The sequence below is a fragment of the Pristiophorus japonicus genome, chromosome 10 (genome assembly GCF_044704955.1).
Source record: "Pristiophorus japonicus isolate sPriJap1 chromosome 10, sPriJap1.hap1, whole genome shotgun sequence".
Taxonomy (NCBI): Eukaryota; Metazoa; Chordata; class Chondrichthyes; family Pristiophoridae; genus Pristiophorus; species Pristiophorus japonicus.
In genome coordinates, this window is record NC_091986.1 from 144,618,784 (window position 1) to 144,633,676 (window position 14,893).

Here is a 14,893-nt window from a genome sequence, read left to right on the forward strand (position 1 = left end):
TTCTGCTTTTGGGGCTCGAGGAGGAGGTGGAGGTTCAACTGTCCTATCTCAACCTGACACAGGAGCAATATGTGAGATGGCTGCACTTCACCAGGGAAGCTGTAACTGAGCTGTGTCACCTTTTGCAGCACAAACTGGAGCCCCAAACCAGGGCATGGAAAGCATTGCCTGTGGCTGTCACGGTGATTGTGGCCCTTAACTTCTATACCTCACGGTCCTTTCAGACTGTAACAGGTGACATCAGCAACAGTTCACTGCTCTCTGCTGCTTCAGACATTTGACAGAGGCTCTCTATTCCATGAAGGACAACTACATCTCCTTCTGCATAGATAAGTTAAGTAGGATGAGAGAGTAAAGGATCCTCATAGTAAAGGATCCTCTAGGGAAGTGTGATTATAGCATGTAAGAATTTCAAATTGAGTTTGAAGGTGAGAAACTTGGGTCTCAAACTAGTGCCCTGAACTTAAATAAAGGCAATTACAAAGGTATGAAGGCAGAGTTGGATAAAGTGGACTGGGAAATAGATTAAAGGGTAAGACAGTAGATAAACAGTGGCAAACATTTAAGAAGATATTTCATAACTCTCAGCAAAATATGTTCCAGTGAGAAAGAAAGACTGTAAGAGAAGGATGTCCCATCCGTAGCTAACTAAGGAAGTAAAAGATGGTATCAAAATGAAAACAAAGGCATACAATGTTGCAAAGTTTAGTGCTAGGCCAGAGAATTGGGAACGTTTTAGAAACCAGCAAAGGATGACTAAAAAAATAATGAGGAGGGAAAATATAGTTTATGAGAGTAAACTAGCAAGAAATATAAAAACAGACAGTAAGAGATTCTTCAGGTATATAAAAAGGAAGAGAGTAGATAAAGTAAATGTTGGTCCATTAGAGGATGAGACTGAGAAATTAATAATGAGAAACAGAGAAATGGCAGAGACTTTGAACAAATATTTTGTACGGTCTTCATTGTAGAAGACACTAAAAGCATCCCATAATAATAAATAATCAAGCGGCTATAGGTAGGGGGGGATCTTAAAACAATCACTATCACTAGAGGAAAGTACTGGGCAAACTAATGGGACTAAAGGTAGACAAGTCCTCTGGACCTGATGGCCTGCATCCTAGGGTCATAAAAGAAGTGGCTGCAGAGACAGTGGATGCATTGGTTGTAATCTGCCAAAATTCCCTGGATTCTGGAGAAGTCACAGCAGATTGGAAAACCGTAAATGTAACGCCCATATTCAAGAAAGGAGGGAGACAGAAAGCAGGAAACTATAGACCAGTTAGCCTAACATCTGTCATTGGGAAAATGTTGTAGTCCATTATTAAGGAAGTGGTATTAGGACATTCATTATACAGTCAAGCAGAGTCAGCACGGTTTTATGAAAGTGAAATCATGTTTGACAAATTTGCTGGAGTTCTTTGAGGATGTAACGAGCAGCGTGGATAAGGGAGAACCAGTACATGTCGTGTATTTGTATTTCCAGAAGGCATTTGACAAGGTGCCATGTAAAAGGTACTGCACAAGATAAGAGCTCATGGGGTTTGGGGTTAATATATTAGCATGGATAGAGGATTGGCTAACTAAAAGGAAACAAAGTGTCGGGATAAATGGGAAATTTTCAGGTTGGTAAGTGGGATGCCACAGGGACCAGTGCTAGTGCCTCAAATATTTACAATCTGTAGTAATGATTTGGATGAAGGGACAGAGTGTAATGTAGGCAAATTTGCTGATGATATAAAGATGAGTGGGAAAGCAAGTTGTGAAGAAGACACAAAGAATCTGCAAAGGGCTATAGATAGGTTAAGTGAGTGGGCAAAAATTTGCCAGATAGAATATAATGTGCGCAAATGTGATGTTATCCACTTTGGTAGGAAAAATAAAAAAAGCAAATTATTATTTAAATAGGGAGAGATTACAAAATGCTGCGGTACAGAGGGATCTGGGGGTCCTTGTACATGAAACACAAAAAGTAAGTATCCAGGCAAGTAATCAAGAAGTGATATGGACTGTTGACCTTTATTGCAAGTGGGATGGAGTTTAAAAGTATGGAAGTCTTGCTACATCTGTACAGGGTGTTGGTGAGGCCACATCTGGAATACAGTTTTGGTCTCCTTATTTAAGGAGGGATATACTTGCATTGGAGTCAGTTCAGAGATGGTTCACTAGGTTGATTCCTGAGACGAAAGGGTTGTCTTATTAAGAAAGTTTGAGCAGGTTGAGCCTGTACTCATTGGAGTTTAGAAGAATGAGAGGTGATCTTATTGAAACATATCAGATTCTGAGGGGCTTTGACAGGGTAGATGGGAGAATCTAGAACTAGGGGGCATAGTTTCACAATAAGGATTCGCCCAATTAAAACTGAGATGAGGAGCAATTTCTTCTCTCAGAGGGAATTCTCTGCCCCAGAGAGCTGTGGAGGCTGGGTCATTGAATATATTAAAGGTGGAGGTAGACAGATTTTTGAACGACACGGGTGTCAAGGGTTATGGGGAGCGGGCAGGAAAGTGGAGTTGAGGCCAAGATCAGATCAGCCATGATCTTATTGAATGGCGGAGCAGGCTCGAGGGGCCTACTCCTGCTCCTATTTCTTATGTTCTTATGTAGAGCTGCAGGCTTCATGTGGATTGCAGGCTTCCCAAAGATGCAAGACCCAATCGATTCCACATGAGGAGCCTGTAATCTATATGAACAGAAAGGGATACCACTCCTTCAAAGCCTAAATATTAGCCTGCTCCCGAAGTCTGCATCTGAGTTCTGTGCAGCAGGGCTAGGATTCGAGGTCGCTCTCCAACAAGATGGTTCCTGTACCATCCTTTCCTACACTAGCTCAGGTGCCCTTGTGCATGGTGATTCACCATGTGAAGACCCTTCTAGCCTACCTTTTAGACTAGGTGTGGTGCCAATCTATGAGCTGGTGCTTGCGAGGGAACAGTTAAGGAAAGTTGTGTCTTTATGGATGTTGTCCTCCTCTTCCTCTGCTCTCATGGGGCCCTCGACACCTGATATTCTGCACCTGAAATGGAAGAGAGGGACAAGGTTTTGCCTTTCGTATCAAGGATAAGCAGCGAGAGATGAATGGCTGTTGAGTGTGTAGGTTGAGATAGAAGTGAGAAGGGAAAAAGAGGGTAAGATGTGAAGAAACTCTGTGGGACGTGTCCTCCAACCTGTCCAGTCACAATGGTCATGACCACGACTCTCCCTTGCCCACAATATTGAGCACTTTCTCCTTGAGTGGAATTGGCCTCGCCCTCGTTGCCGCCTCTTCTCGCATATTGTTTGCCAGCTACTCCTGCAAGAAAGAATGGTGTGTGTTAGTGGTCACCTTGTGAATGTTTTGAGAATGTCTGTATCAAATATGGATGCTAATTTCCAAACCTCCCCTCTTCCCCCCAGTCACACGGAATTTGCGCTACTGAGGTCCCAGTAGATATTTAAGTGTATATTATGGTGGTTGTCCCAGCATAGGGGTGCAAAATTGTTGCAAAAAGCCGTGTGGAATTTCAGGGGCGTTATATCTAATCTGCGAATCTTCAACGGTAATACTGAGTGCCAAAAATAAAATAAATGTGTTTCATTACTTTGCACAAATATTGATAACCACAATATTTCACCAAAAATGGAAAATGCCTGTGGAGGCTGAAAAGGGACAGTGCATCTTTCATGAAGAAGGATCTTTTGATGTTTGCAGAATGCACCAATTGCTCACAGCAGCTTGTGTTCTCTGTTGATTTCATGGTGAATAGGATGCAACATTCAATCTATCTGAGAAGTTGAGAGGGTGACGAACTAACTTAATAAATTACTATATAATAGTTGCTTAAAATTACATGGGAGAGTTGAGGCTTGAAATTGCTGCTCAGATGCTATTTGAAGATTAACTGTGGGTTGAGAGCGTTTACTCCTCCTGGTTTACACAATATTTTGCTGTTTTCTAGCTCCTCCCTAAACTTCTGCCCATTACATACTGATTGCTTCACTTCAGACCAACACACTGCATGTTGAGGCCTCTATTGAGGACAAAGTTATGGATCAGGCAGCATACAACAGGCTGACATTAGGTTATTCCCGACATCATGCAAACCTTCTGCTGGCCATTGTTTTACCATAATTCGGCATAAGTACGGTATGATATTCTCTGTATTCAGGGCCGCTACACACTGGTAGTCTTACATCCCTCAGAGGCATTTGGCCTCGCTGATGGTACCTTCTTTCAGACTAGCTATTGATTGCCTTGGATCCCACTTTATTGCATCTGTAACGTATAGGGCTGTAATTTGCGGCCCCTCTGGGCACGTGCGTGGTGTACACATGCCCAAAGGAGCCTCACAAGTTCCGGGTTTTAGCACGCGAAGTGCATGCATGAAAACCCACAACTTGCGATCTGTCAAGAATTTTCTGGACAGCTCCAATACATCCCGGGAAAAGGGTCTCCACGGGTGGAGAGTTGGGCTATTTGCCCAACTTCTGCCCAGTAAATGCCCGGGAAATTCTTATGCCTGGTAAAAGTAGGAGTAAGGCCTGCTTTTACCAGCATAAAAGTTTAAGAAAACATAAAAATAAAATGTCAATAATTTATACATTAAAAATCCTATGTAATAAGGGAAGTTTATATTTGGCCCTATTAAACTCTAATTTATATTCCAAAAATTTAAATTTTTGTTTTAATTATTTAATTGAATACCATTTTAATTCATTTTAAATATGTAGGTCAAGAAATCCCAGTCTCCCCGGGTCCGTACGGAGTGTGTACGGACCCGGGAAGGCATCGCAAAAGCCGATTTTCAGCACACAATGCGCATGTGCTGAAAACCGGCTTTTCCGATCTGTCAAGCTCCAGCTTGATAGATTCTCTGCATCTCAGGAGCGAGGACATTTGCATGGGCAAGATTGCGGTACTTACCCATATCTTGCCCAGCAAATATCCTGAAAACTCTTGCGCCTGATAAAAGCAGGCGCATAGCCTACTTCTACAGATGTAAGAGTTTTAAAACATACAAAAACATAATAAAATAATATTGTTAAAAAAAAACCCTCCCCACTATGGTGAGTTTATTTTAAACCATAATTAAAACTTTTTTAAAAATCACAATTTTTTTTTATAAGACATAAATAACAAATTAAAATTAATGTTAAATATGTGGTGTATTTTTTTTAATTTTTTATTCGTGTTTTGGGTGTTTGGGGAGCGGTTTCTCAATCATACATACTTGTTCTTCTATCTTCCTCTGACTGCTTGGGGGTCCATCGTTAACTCCCAGTAATGTGATCGGCCCTTTTTTGTTCTTTAATTCAGCCCAAACGGCCTCGTTTGATGACCCCTCTAACATATCATCTCTTCTCACAGCCGCAATTGTTTCTTTAATCAATACTGCGACCATCCTCCTTTTTTTTACCCGCCTCTCTCTCCCATCTAAGAACCCTTTAACCAGGAATGTTGAGCTGCTATACCTGGCCTTCTTTCAGCCATGTCTCATTATTAGCTATATTGTACTCCCAACTGTCAATCTGTGCTCTCAGCTCATTTGCCTTATTTCCTATACACCTTGCATTGAAGTATATACCATTTAGTATTGCCAAACTCCCCTGCTGTCTATTTTCCAGCCCTAGTTTCCTCTGTCTTCCAAATATCCCACTTCCCCCTCATCCCACAATATCTTCTGGTTTAGAAGCTGCAATGATGTAAGAATTCACCTCTTGCTTTAACCCCCTCCCCCACTATAACCCTACCCTTGTGCCTTCCTCATTTTAGACTTCCCAAGAAATCCAGCATGCCTAGCCAGTGGTTGCCCAAGATGAGAGCACACTCCCAGCCACCATCTTCTTGAGATCATCCTGCAAGGCCTTTTGCAGTTTCCTCCAGCAGCTTTCCATCAATCATGCTGCAGCCACTGGGGTAGCACTGCATAACATCACTGGGATAGGCAAAGACACATGCAAGACAGTCACTAAGGCACAAGGATGATTAGTTAATTTTTTGATGTAATATTGGATGCATATATGGGTAAAGTTGGATTGGAAAGGTTGCTTTGTGGTGGCTTTTATTGCAGCAATGTGGCCAAGAGGACCCTGTGATGGTCAGTAACAGAGGGAAGGTAAGGTGTGGGACAAATGTTGAAAGGGGAATTGGAGTTGTGTTTACAGGTACCACAGGTGGATGATTCCATTCTGGATATGCTGGCTAGAAAGGGGATGTTTGGATTTCCTCCTTGATTCCACTTCCTTCTCCTGCTTCCTCCATGCTCTGCGAGCAGCTTGTCCCCTTTGCTGTCCCTACTCCATTTCCATGTTGTGATATTTTCACAGAGCACAAGCACACACAGCTTTCTAACATGGCAGGCAGCTCTTGGAAGGCTCCGGAACCTCCTGCTTCTGTTTATGATTAACTCTGTAGTTGCAGTACACGATACGTCCACATCCACAGTGTGGAGCTACAAACATTACAAGCACACAGACGTTACACATGTGATGCTGCAGCCCAAAGGGGACTGCAACGACAGCCCCCAGGACAAGGGACAAGTGACATTTTCAGAGGCCTTCCATTAAGACTCAAAGCTTTGCAAAGGTCCAGCAGTGCTCCCTGCAATCCCTTCACACTTTACAACTTTTTTAAATGGCTTACACCAAGCCACTACTCAAATAAAATGTGAAAAAAACCAGTACAAAGCAAAAACCTAAACTTACCTGAAAGCTGCATGTGTCCCTTTAAGAAGTGTTGGTGGGGGTTCTGTCATTCAGCTGAACACACGTTCAGCTATGCATGCTTTGGAGAGGGCATTAAAAGGAACGGTGACGTCCAAAATAGCAGGTTGTGCGTCAGTTTAGTGTTGCACGCTGATTTATGTCACGATCTGATTAATTACCATTTTTTCAGTGAGCGCAGGCAACGGCTGCGCTGCCGACCAGCCCAAAATGGCGGCTGCCATATTCCACGCCGGAAGTGTGCAGGAACGAGGCATCTGCCAATCTTTTACTGAAATCGTCCTTATCAACCAATGCTAAGGTGCTGAATGTTACAGCCATAGAACCTTGGTTAGACTACACTTAGAGTACTGTGCACAGTTCTGGTGTCCATATTACATAAATGTAGAGGCATTGGAAAAAGTGCAAAAATATATTCAAGGATGAAGCCAGAACTGAATATCAGGTTGGGGCTCTTTTCTCTAGAAAAAGGAAAACTGAGAGGTGAACTGAAAGAGGTCTTTAATATTATGAAGGGCTTTGATAGGGTAGACATAGAGAAGATGGCGGAAATTTAACCCCCAAGAATAGGTGGGTTTGGGTCAGGTTGGAAGTTAAAATTTAAAACATTTCAAACCTGGAGCAAACCTGCCTTGAAATCGCCTAATTCTGATTTTAACAGAAACTGCTTATGGGGAATCCATAATTGGGGGGCCAGAAATATAAGATAGTCACTAATAAATCCAATGAGGAATTCAGGAGAAATGTCTTTACTCGGAGAGTGGTGAGAATGTGGAGCTTCTACCATTAATGTGAACAGCATAGATGCATTTAAGGAGAAGCTAAATAAGTACATGAGGGAGAAAGGAATAAAAGGATATGCTGATAGGGTTAGATCAGGTAAATAGGCCATCATTTTGCAGGTACTCAGAGGGTGGGTTTGGAGGTAGGTCTGCTGTCATAAATATAAAAGATTGACAGTGGATCAAAAGCCCTCTGTCAACTCAGCTCCACATCAGTTTCCCAAGAGTTGGGTCTGTATGCGCTTTACAGACCCAACACCAGGCGGCGGGGCAACCAATTGTCACAGTCAAAAGCTTGTTAAAAGGAAGTTAAACACAATTTTATCTACTTACAATTTTGCAGCAGTTTGATGAGTTTCACATGTTCGGGGATCACGTCAGGTAAATAGGCCGGATTTTCAATGACTCTCCATTCTTCTGAATAGGTGACAGCTGCAAAAATGGTATAAAAGCTACCATTTCACAGCTGTTCACTTTCCAATGTTACAAACGTAGACATAGAAACATAGAAAATAGGTGCAGGAACAGGCCATTCGGCCCTACGAGCCTGCACCATCATTCAATATGATCATGGCTGATCATGCAACTTCAGTACCCCATTCCTGCTTTCTCTCCATACCCCTTGATCCCTTTAGACATAAGGGCCACTTTTAACTTACTTTTGAATATATCTAATGAACTGGCCTCAACAACTTTCTGTGGTAGAGAATTCAACAGGTTCACAATTCTCTGAGTGAAGAAGTTTCTCCTCATCTCAGTCCTAAATAGCTTACACCTTATCCTTAGGCTATGATCCCTGGTTCTGGACTTCCCCAACATCGGGAACATTCTTCCTGCATCTAACCTGTCCAACCCCATCAGAATTTTATATGTTTTTATGAGATCCTCTCTCATTCTTCAAAATCTCAGTGAATATAAGCCTAGTCGATCCAGTCTTTCTTCATATTTCAGTCCTGCCATCCCAGGAATCAGTCTGGTGAATCTTTGCTGCACTCCCTCAGTAGCAAGAATATCCTTTCTCAGATTAGGAGATCAAAACTGTACACAATATTCAAGGTGTGTCCTCACCAAAGCCCTGTACAACTGCAGTAAGACCTCCCTGCTCCTATACTCAAATCCTCTCGCTATGAAGGCCAACATGCCATTTGCCTTCTTCACTGCCTGCTGTACCTGCATGCCAACCCTCAGTGACTGATGTACCATGACACCCAGGTCTCGTTGCACCGTCCCTTTTCCTAATCTGTCACCATTCAGATAATATTCTGCCTTCCTGTTTTTGTCACCAAAGTGGATAACCTCACATTTATCTACATTATACTGCAGCTGCCATGCATTTGCCCACTCTCCTAACCTGTCCAAGTCACACTGCAGCCTCTTAGCAACCTCCTCATAGCCCATACTGGAGCCTTCAGGATTTGGAATACACTTTTCCACTTCATGCAGGTTGGAAGTTTTTGGAGTAAACTCTCTATCCACTGCCACCTCCTTGGAGCAACCTCTCTTGCCACTGACCGATCAGATCTGTCACTTCAACTTCAGCTGCCATCTTTTCCAACAGCATCGGCGCCCTTGACAGAAACATAGAGACATAGAAAATAGATACAGGATTAGGCCATTTGACCCTTCGAGCCTGCACCACCATTTAATATGATCATGGCTGATCATGTAACTTCAGTACCCCATTTCTAGTTTCTCTCCATAACCCTTGATCCCTTTAGCCATAAGGGCCACATCTCACTCCCTTTTGAATATATCTAACGAACTGACCTCAACAACTTTCTGTGGTAGAGAATTCCACAGGCTCACAATTCTCTGAGTGAAGAAGTTTCTCCTCATTTCAGTTCTAAATGGTTACCCCTTATCCTTGTGATATCTTCACAGAGCACAGCACACACAGCTTCCTAACATGGCAGACAGCTCCATCCAGAAATCTGCCTAGTTCTGTTTATTATTAACCCTGCACTTGCAGTACACAATACGTCCACATCCACAGTGTGGAGCTACAAACAATACACTTCTCCCTCCTTAATGAAGAAGCCATCATAACAAACATCATACATAACTTTCATGTTTATACATAACACAGGATATAAACTTTTTTTTTCCATATTTAGAAATTTAACTTTACCACTTGTTTTCTGTTTCAAAGAGGGTACCTTCGCTCTCGAACAGAACCTTCCAAACATGGTGTTGAATCAAAATTCATTCCAGGCTCATCCTGAGGAACACTTTCCTCCATGGAATTTCCTTGATTTCCATTTGAATTCACTCTAACTTCAGGCTGTTTGTTTTCCTGACTCGGACTCACACTTTCATTCTGATTCTCTCCTGGATTTGCTTCCAGTACATTGGATTTAGGATTTACTACTGGGAAATCAAAACTATCTGATGAGTCAGAAATAATTGAATCATTCCCACCTTCAACTCCTTACATGTCTGTAGGTAAAATATGATCAATATGAACAAACCTAACCTGTCCATTGTCAAACATCTTTACCAAATATGTGCGAGGACCACATATCTTCACCACTCTTCCTGGTAACCACTTTAACCATTTATGGTAATGGTTCTTCACTCTCACCTTCTGGTTTACTTTCACACTTCTCTCTTTTACTCTACCTCTATCCTGATTCTCTTTCTGTCTTAATTGTGTCTCTTCCACAGACTGTGCCAAATTTGGCTTTAACAACGAGAATCTGGTTCGAGGCTGTCATTTGAGAAACAACTCTGTTGGTGTTCTACCAGTAGTTGTATGAGGAGTATTTCGACATGTAATCAAAAAATTAGCCAATTTGTGATCCAATGACAACTGTCATTTCCCTGGATTTGGATCTAACATTTGTTTTATGAGGGCACGTTTTACAAGTTGTACAGTGTGCTCTACTGCATTATTCGACGCAGGGTGGTATGGTGGAACCTTGGTATGTTTCACACCATTTTTGCTCGTGAATTGTGCAAATTCTTCTGAACGAAATTGTGGTCCATTATCCAAAACTATTTCTTCAGGGAGACCAAATGCAGAAAATAATTTTCGTAAAATGTCCAACGTTTTACTTGTTGTTATTTTCCACATTTGAAACACCACAACCCACTTTGAATGGCTATCAATCACAATGAACAATTGTTGTCCTTCTAACTCAGCAAAATCAATATGTAGCTTTTGCCACACCCTGGGAGGCCATTTCCATGGCTGTAATGGTACTGGTGGTGGTTGCTTGCTTACCGATTGACATGTCGTACACTGACTCACGATGTACTCTATATCTTTATCAAGACCTAGCCACCATAAATAACTGCGTGCAAAAAACTCTTGGTCAAGCACATTCCCAGGTGCTGGTCATGGAGCTCTTCTAATAATTTGGACTTGAATTTATTTGGTATAACCACTCTTGCACCCGACATGATACAATCTTTATCGACTGGTAATTCATTCCTACGAATGAAGAATGGATGTGTATCTTTGTCTGTTACCTGGTTTGGCCATCCATTTGCAATATACTCATACACCTTTGACATCACGGGGTCACGTTTGATTGCTCTTCGGCTGTGACTGGCAGTTCATCAATGTATGAAAAATAAAACACTTCTTCCCTATCGGGTGTAACTTGTGATGGGGAAGGCAATCGAGACATTGCATCAGCATTACTATGATCAGCTGATCGTCTGTATTCAATATCATATGTATATGCAGACAAAATCAAAGCCCATCTCTGCATTTGGGCTGCAGCTAATGTTGGAACTGGGGACTTTGGATGGAGGATTACTGTTAGGGGCTTATGGTCTGTAATGATGGTAAACTTATGACCATACAAGTATTTGTGAAACTTCTTGACCCCAAAAATTAATGCCATAGCTTCAATTACTCTCACTGGCACTGAGAGTGCATGAAGCAAAAGCAATTGGTCTCTCCTCCCCACTACTTAATACATGAGAGATTACTGCCCCAACTCCACACGGAGAGGCATCACATTCTAGCTTAATCTCCTTAGATATGTCATAGTGAACTAACATGGTGCTCTCTACCAATTTGTTTTTACACTCCTTGAATGCTGTATCGCATTCTTTTGACCGCTTCCAATGGACCTGTTTTTTCAAAAGTTCATTCAGTGGATGTAATACTGTAGCCAAATTTGGTAGTAACTTCCCATAATAGTTCAAAAGACCCAAAATGAACGAAGTTCAGTGACATTCCTGGGAGTGGGTGCATTTCTGATTGCATCCAATTTTTCCATGGTTGGATGTAAATCATTTTTGTCTACTCTGTACCCTAAGTACTCCACTGAGTTTATAAATAACTCACACTTATGAGCAGACACTCGTACTCTGTGCTTCTCTAGCCATTTGAGGACTTCATTCAATATGTTATTATGAATTTGCCTATTTGGTGCTGAAATTAGTATGTCATCCAAATAACATACTACCCCTTCAATACCTTGCAAAATCTGGTTCATCACCCCTTGGAATATGGCAGGGGTGGAAGACAGTCCAAACGGTAGCCTATTAAATTGATATAGGCCTAGATGAGTATTTATCGTCAAACATGACTTGGACTCCTCATCGAGTTCAAGCTGTAAGTAGGCATTTGTAAGATCCAGTTTTGAGAAGATCTGACCACCTGTCAGTGTTGCGAACAAATCTTCTATATTTGGCAATGTATTGGGGACATTACGCTCTAGAACCTGGTTTACGATTACTTTATAATCACCACACAATCTTACCTTACCATCGGACTTAGGTACAACAACAATGGGTGTAGCCCAATTACATCGATCTATCTTACACATAACGTTCTCAGTCTCTAGTCTTTTGAGTTCTTGCTCAACTTTCTTCTTGAGTGCATATGGTACAGAACGTGGCTTGTAGCAAAGCGATCTAGCGTCGTTCTGTACCCTGATACTCGCCTTGAAGCCTTGGATGGGAATGCCCGTTTTGCAGAACACCTTCAGATACTTCTTGATAACCTCATCCGTTGATGAAAATCTCGCTTCCACACAGAAAATCTCACTCCAATCCAGCTTCAGTGAGCTCAACCAATTTCTTCCTAGTAAGGCAGACTTGTCTCCTTTCACTACTATTAGAGGCAAGTTCTGAAATTGATCTTTATATTTCACCGGTACGGTGATACGACCTACCACAGGAATTTTCTCTCCTGAGTAGCCTCGCAGCTCTATCTTGGATTTCTCCAGTTGGAAATCACGCAATTTGTCGAGGTACAGTGACTCCGGTACTACACTCATGGATGCACCCGTGTCTATTTCCATTAGTATCTTGAATCCCGCAACGTCTATGTGGATTTTGATGCTTTCCGAATCGCTGTCCGTTAACCTCGTGCTCCTGATGACGTGTAACTCTAACATCTCCTCGTCCTGTTGTTGTTCTTCCATGCTATGTAGTCTCTTTGGATTTCTACTCATAGCTTTAAATGTTGGACTCATAGCTTTAAAAACTGGTTTATCCTTCAGTCTGCATGCCTTCGCAAGATGCCCAGTCTTTCTGCAGAAGAAACACTCTGCCTTTACGTATGGACAACTTTGAGCAATGTTATGTCCCAGGCACCGATAGCACGACTTCGATGCTCTGGTAGAATTTCCAGTTTCTGAGACTTTCGGCCATGCCCGTCTTTTACTTTGAACCTGCAGGTGATTTACCTCGGTTGACTGACGACAGTAATTATTATTTAATTCTCGGGAATATTGTTCGGCCATGCCTATCGACCTCGCTGTCTGACAAGCAATCTCAAAAATCAAGTCATCCGTTGTCAATAACTTCCTTCTGATCGCATCATTTTTCACCCCACAAACAAAACAATCCCCTAATGCTAGGTTTTGAAAGTTTCCAAAATTACAGTGCATCGACAGCTTCTTTAATGCAATGATGTAATCATTGATACCTGCATCAGCCTTTTGATTCCGAATCCCGAAACGATAGCTTTCAGCAATTTCTAACGGTTTGGGGTTATAATGCTGCTCCAGCTTCATTAAAGTCTCTTTAAGCGTTGTGAACTTTGGCTCGTCAGGCACAAGCAGATTTACAAGAGTGTCATATAATGCTGGACCTGCCTCCGATATGAAGATCGCTTTCTTACGTACCAACACAGCCCGGTTCTGCACTGTATTGTCTGGAACTTCGATTATGTTATTTGCAATGAAATACATTTCTAGCCGATAGACAAACGCTTTAAAACATTCCTGGTCGTGTCTATATTCACCCAAATGTCCCAGTGCATCTGCGGGTGCTATCATTTTAATCTCTAGCTGTTCACACCATGTGCTGTATTTTACCTTGAATTTTTGTAGCTTTTTCCAAACTTCCAAAGTCTCACTTCACCAACAAAATTTAAGCCTTAAATCATCCAAAAAATCCTATCTTCCGTCGCCAAATGTGATATTTTCACAGAATACAGCACACACAGCTTCCTAATATGGCAGGCAGCTCTCTCAGAAGTCTCCGGAAATCTGCCTTGTTCTGTTTATTATTAAACCTGCACTTGCAGTACACAATACGTCCACATCCACCGCGTGGAGCTACAAACATTACAAGCTGACAGACATTACAATCCTTAGATTGTGACCCCTAGTTCTGGACTTCCCCAACATCGGGAACATTCTTCCTGCATCTAACCTGTCCAATTCTGTCAGAATTGTATATGTTACTATGAGATCCCCTCTCATTCTTCTAAATTCCAGTGAATATAAGCCTAGTCGATGCAGTATTTCTTCATATTTCAGTCCTGCCATCCCAGGAATCAGTCTGGTGAACCTTCGTTGCACTCCCTCAATAGCAAGAATATCCTTCCTCAGATTAGGAGACCAAAACTGTACACAATATTCATGGTGTGGCCTCACCAAGGCCCTGTACAACTGCAGTAAGACCTCCCTGCTCCTATACTCAAATCCTCTCGCTATGAAGGCCAACATGCCATTTGCCTTCTTTACTGCCTGCTGTATCTGCATGCCAACTTTCAATGACTGATGTACCATGACACCCAGGTCTCGTTGCACCTCCCCTTTTCCTAATCTGCCACCATTCAAATAATAGTCTGCCTTCCTGTTTTTGCCAACAAAGTGGATAACCTCACATTTATCTACATTATACTGCATCTGCCAAGCATTTTCCCACTCACCTAACCTGTCCAAGTCACCCTGCAGCCTCTTAGCATCCTCCTCACAGCTCACACTGCCACCCAGCTTAGTGTCATCTGCAAACTTGGAGATATTACATTCAATTCCTTTGTCGAAATCATTAATGTATATTGTAAATAGCTGGGGTCCCAGCACTGAACCTTGCAGTATCCCACTAGTCACTGCCTGCCATTCTGAAAAAGACCCTGTTTACTCCTACTCTTTGCTTCCTGTCTGTCAACCAGTTCTCTATCCACGTCAATACATTACCCCCAATACCATGTGCTT

At 42.1% G+C, this 14,893-nt stretch overlaps 1 long non-coding RNA gene across 1 annotated transcript in view; it reads right to left on the minus strand.

The window, feature by feature from the left end:
- Positions 1-3,174: 3,174 nt before the first annotated feature.
- LOC139274817 (uncharacterized) overlaps positions 3,175-14,893 on the minus strand; it is a 41,519-nt gene continuing 29,800 nt past the window's right edge. Inside the window, exon 3 of the long non-coding RNA XR_011595619.1 lies at positions 3,175-3,292. This is a non-coding gene — a long non-coding RNA (uncharacterized lncRNA). The remainder of the gene's footprint in view (positions 3,293-14,893) is intronic.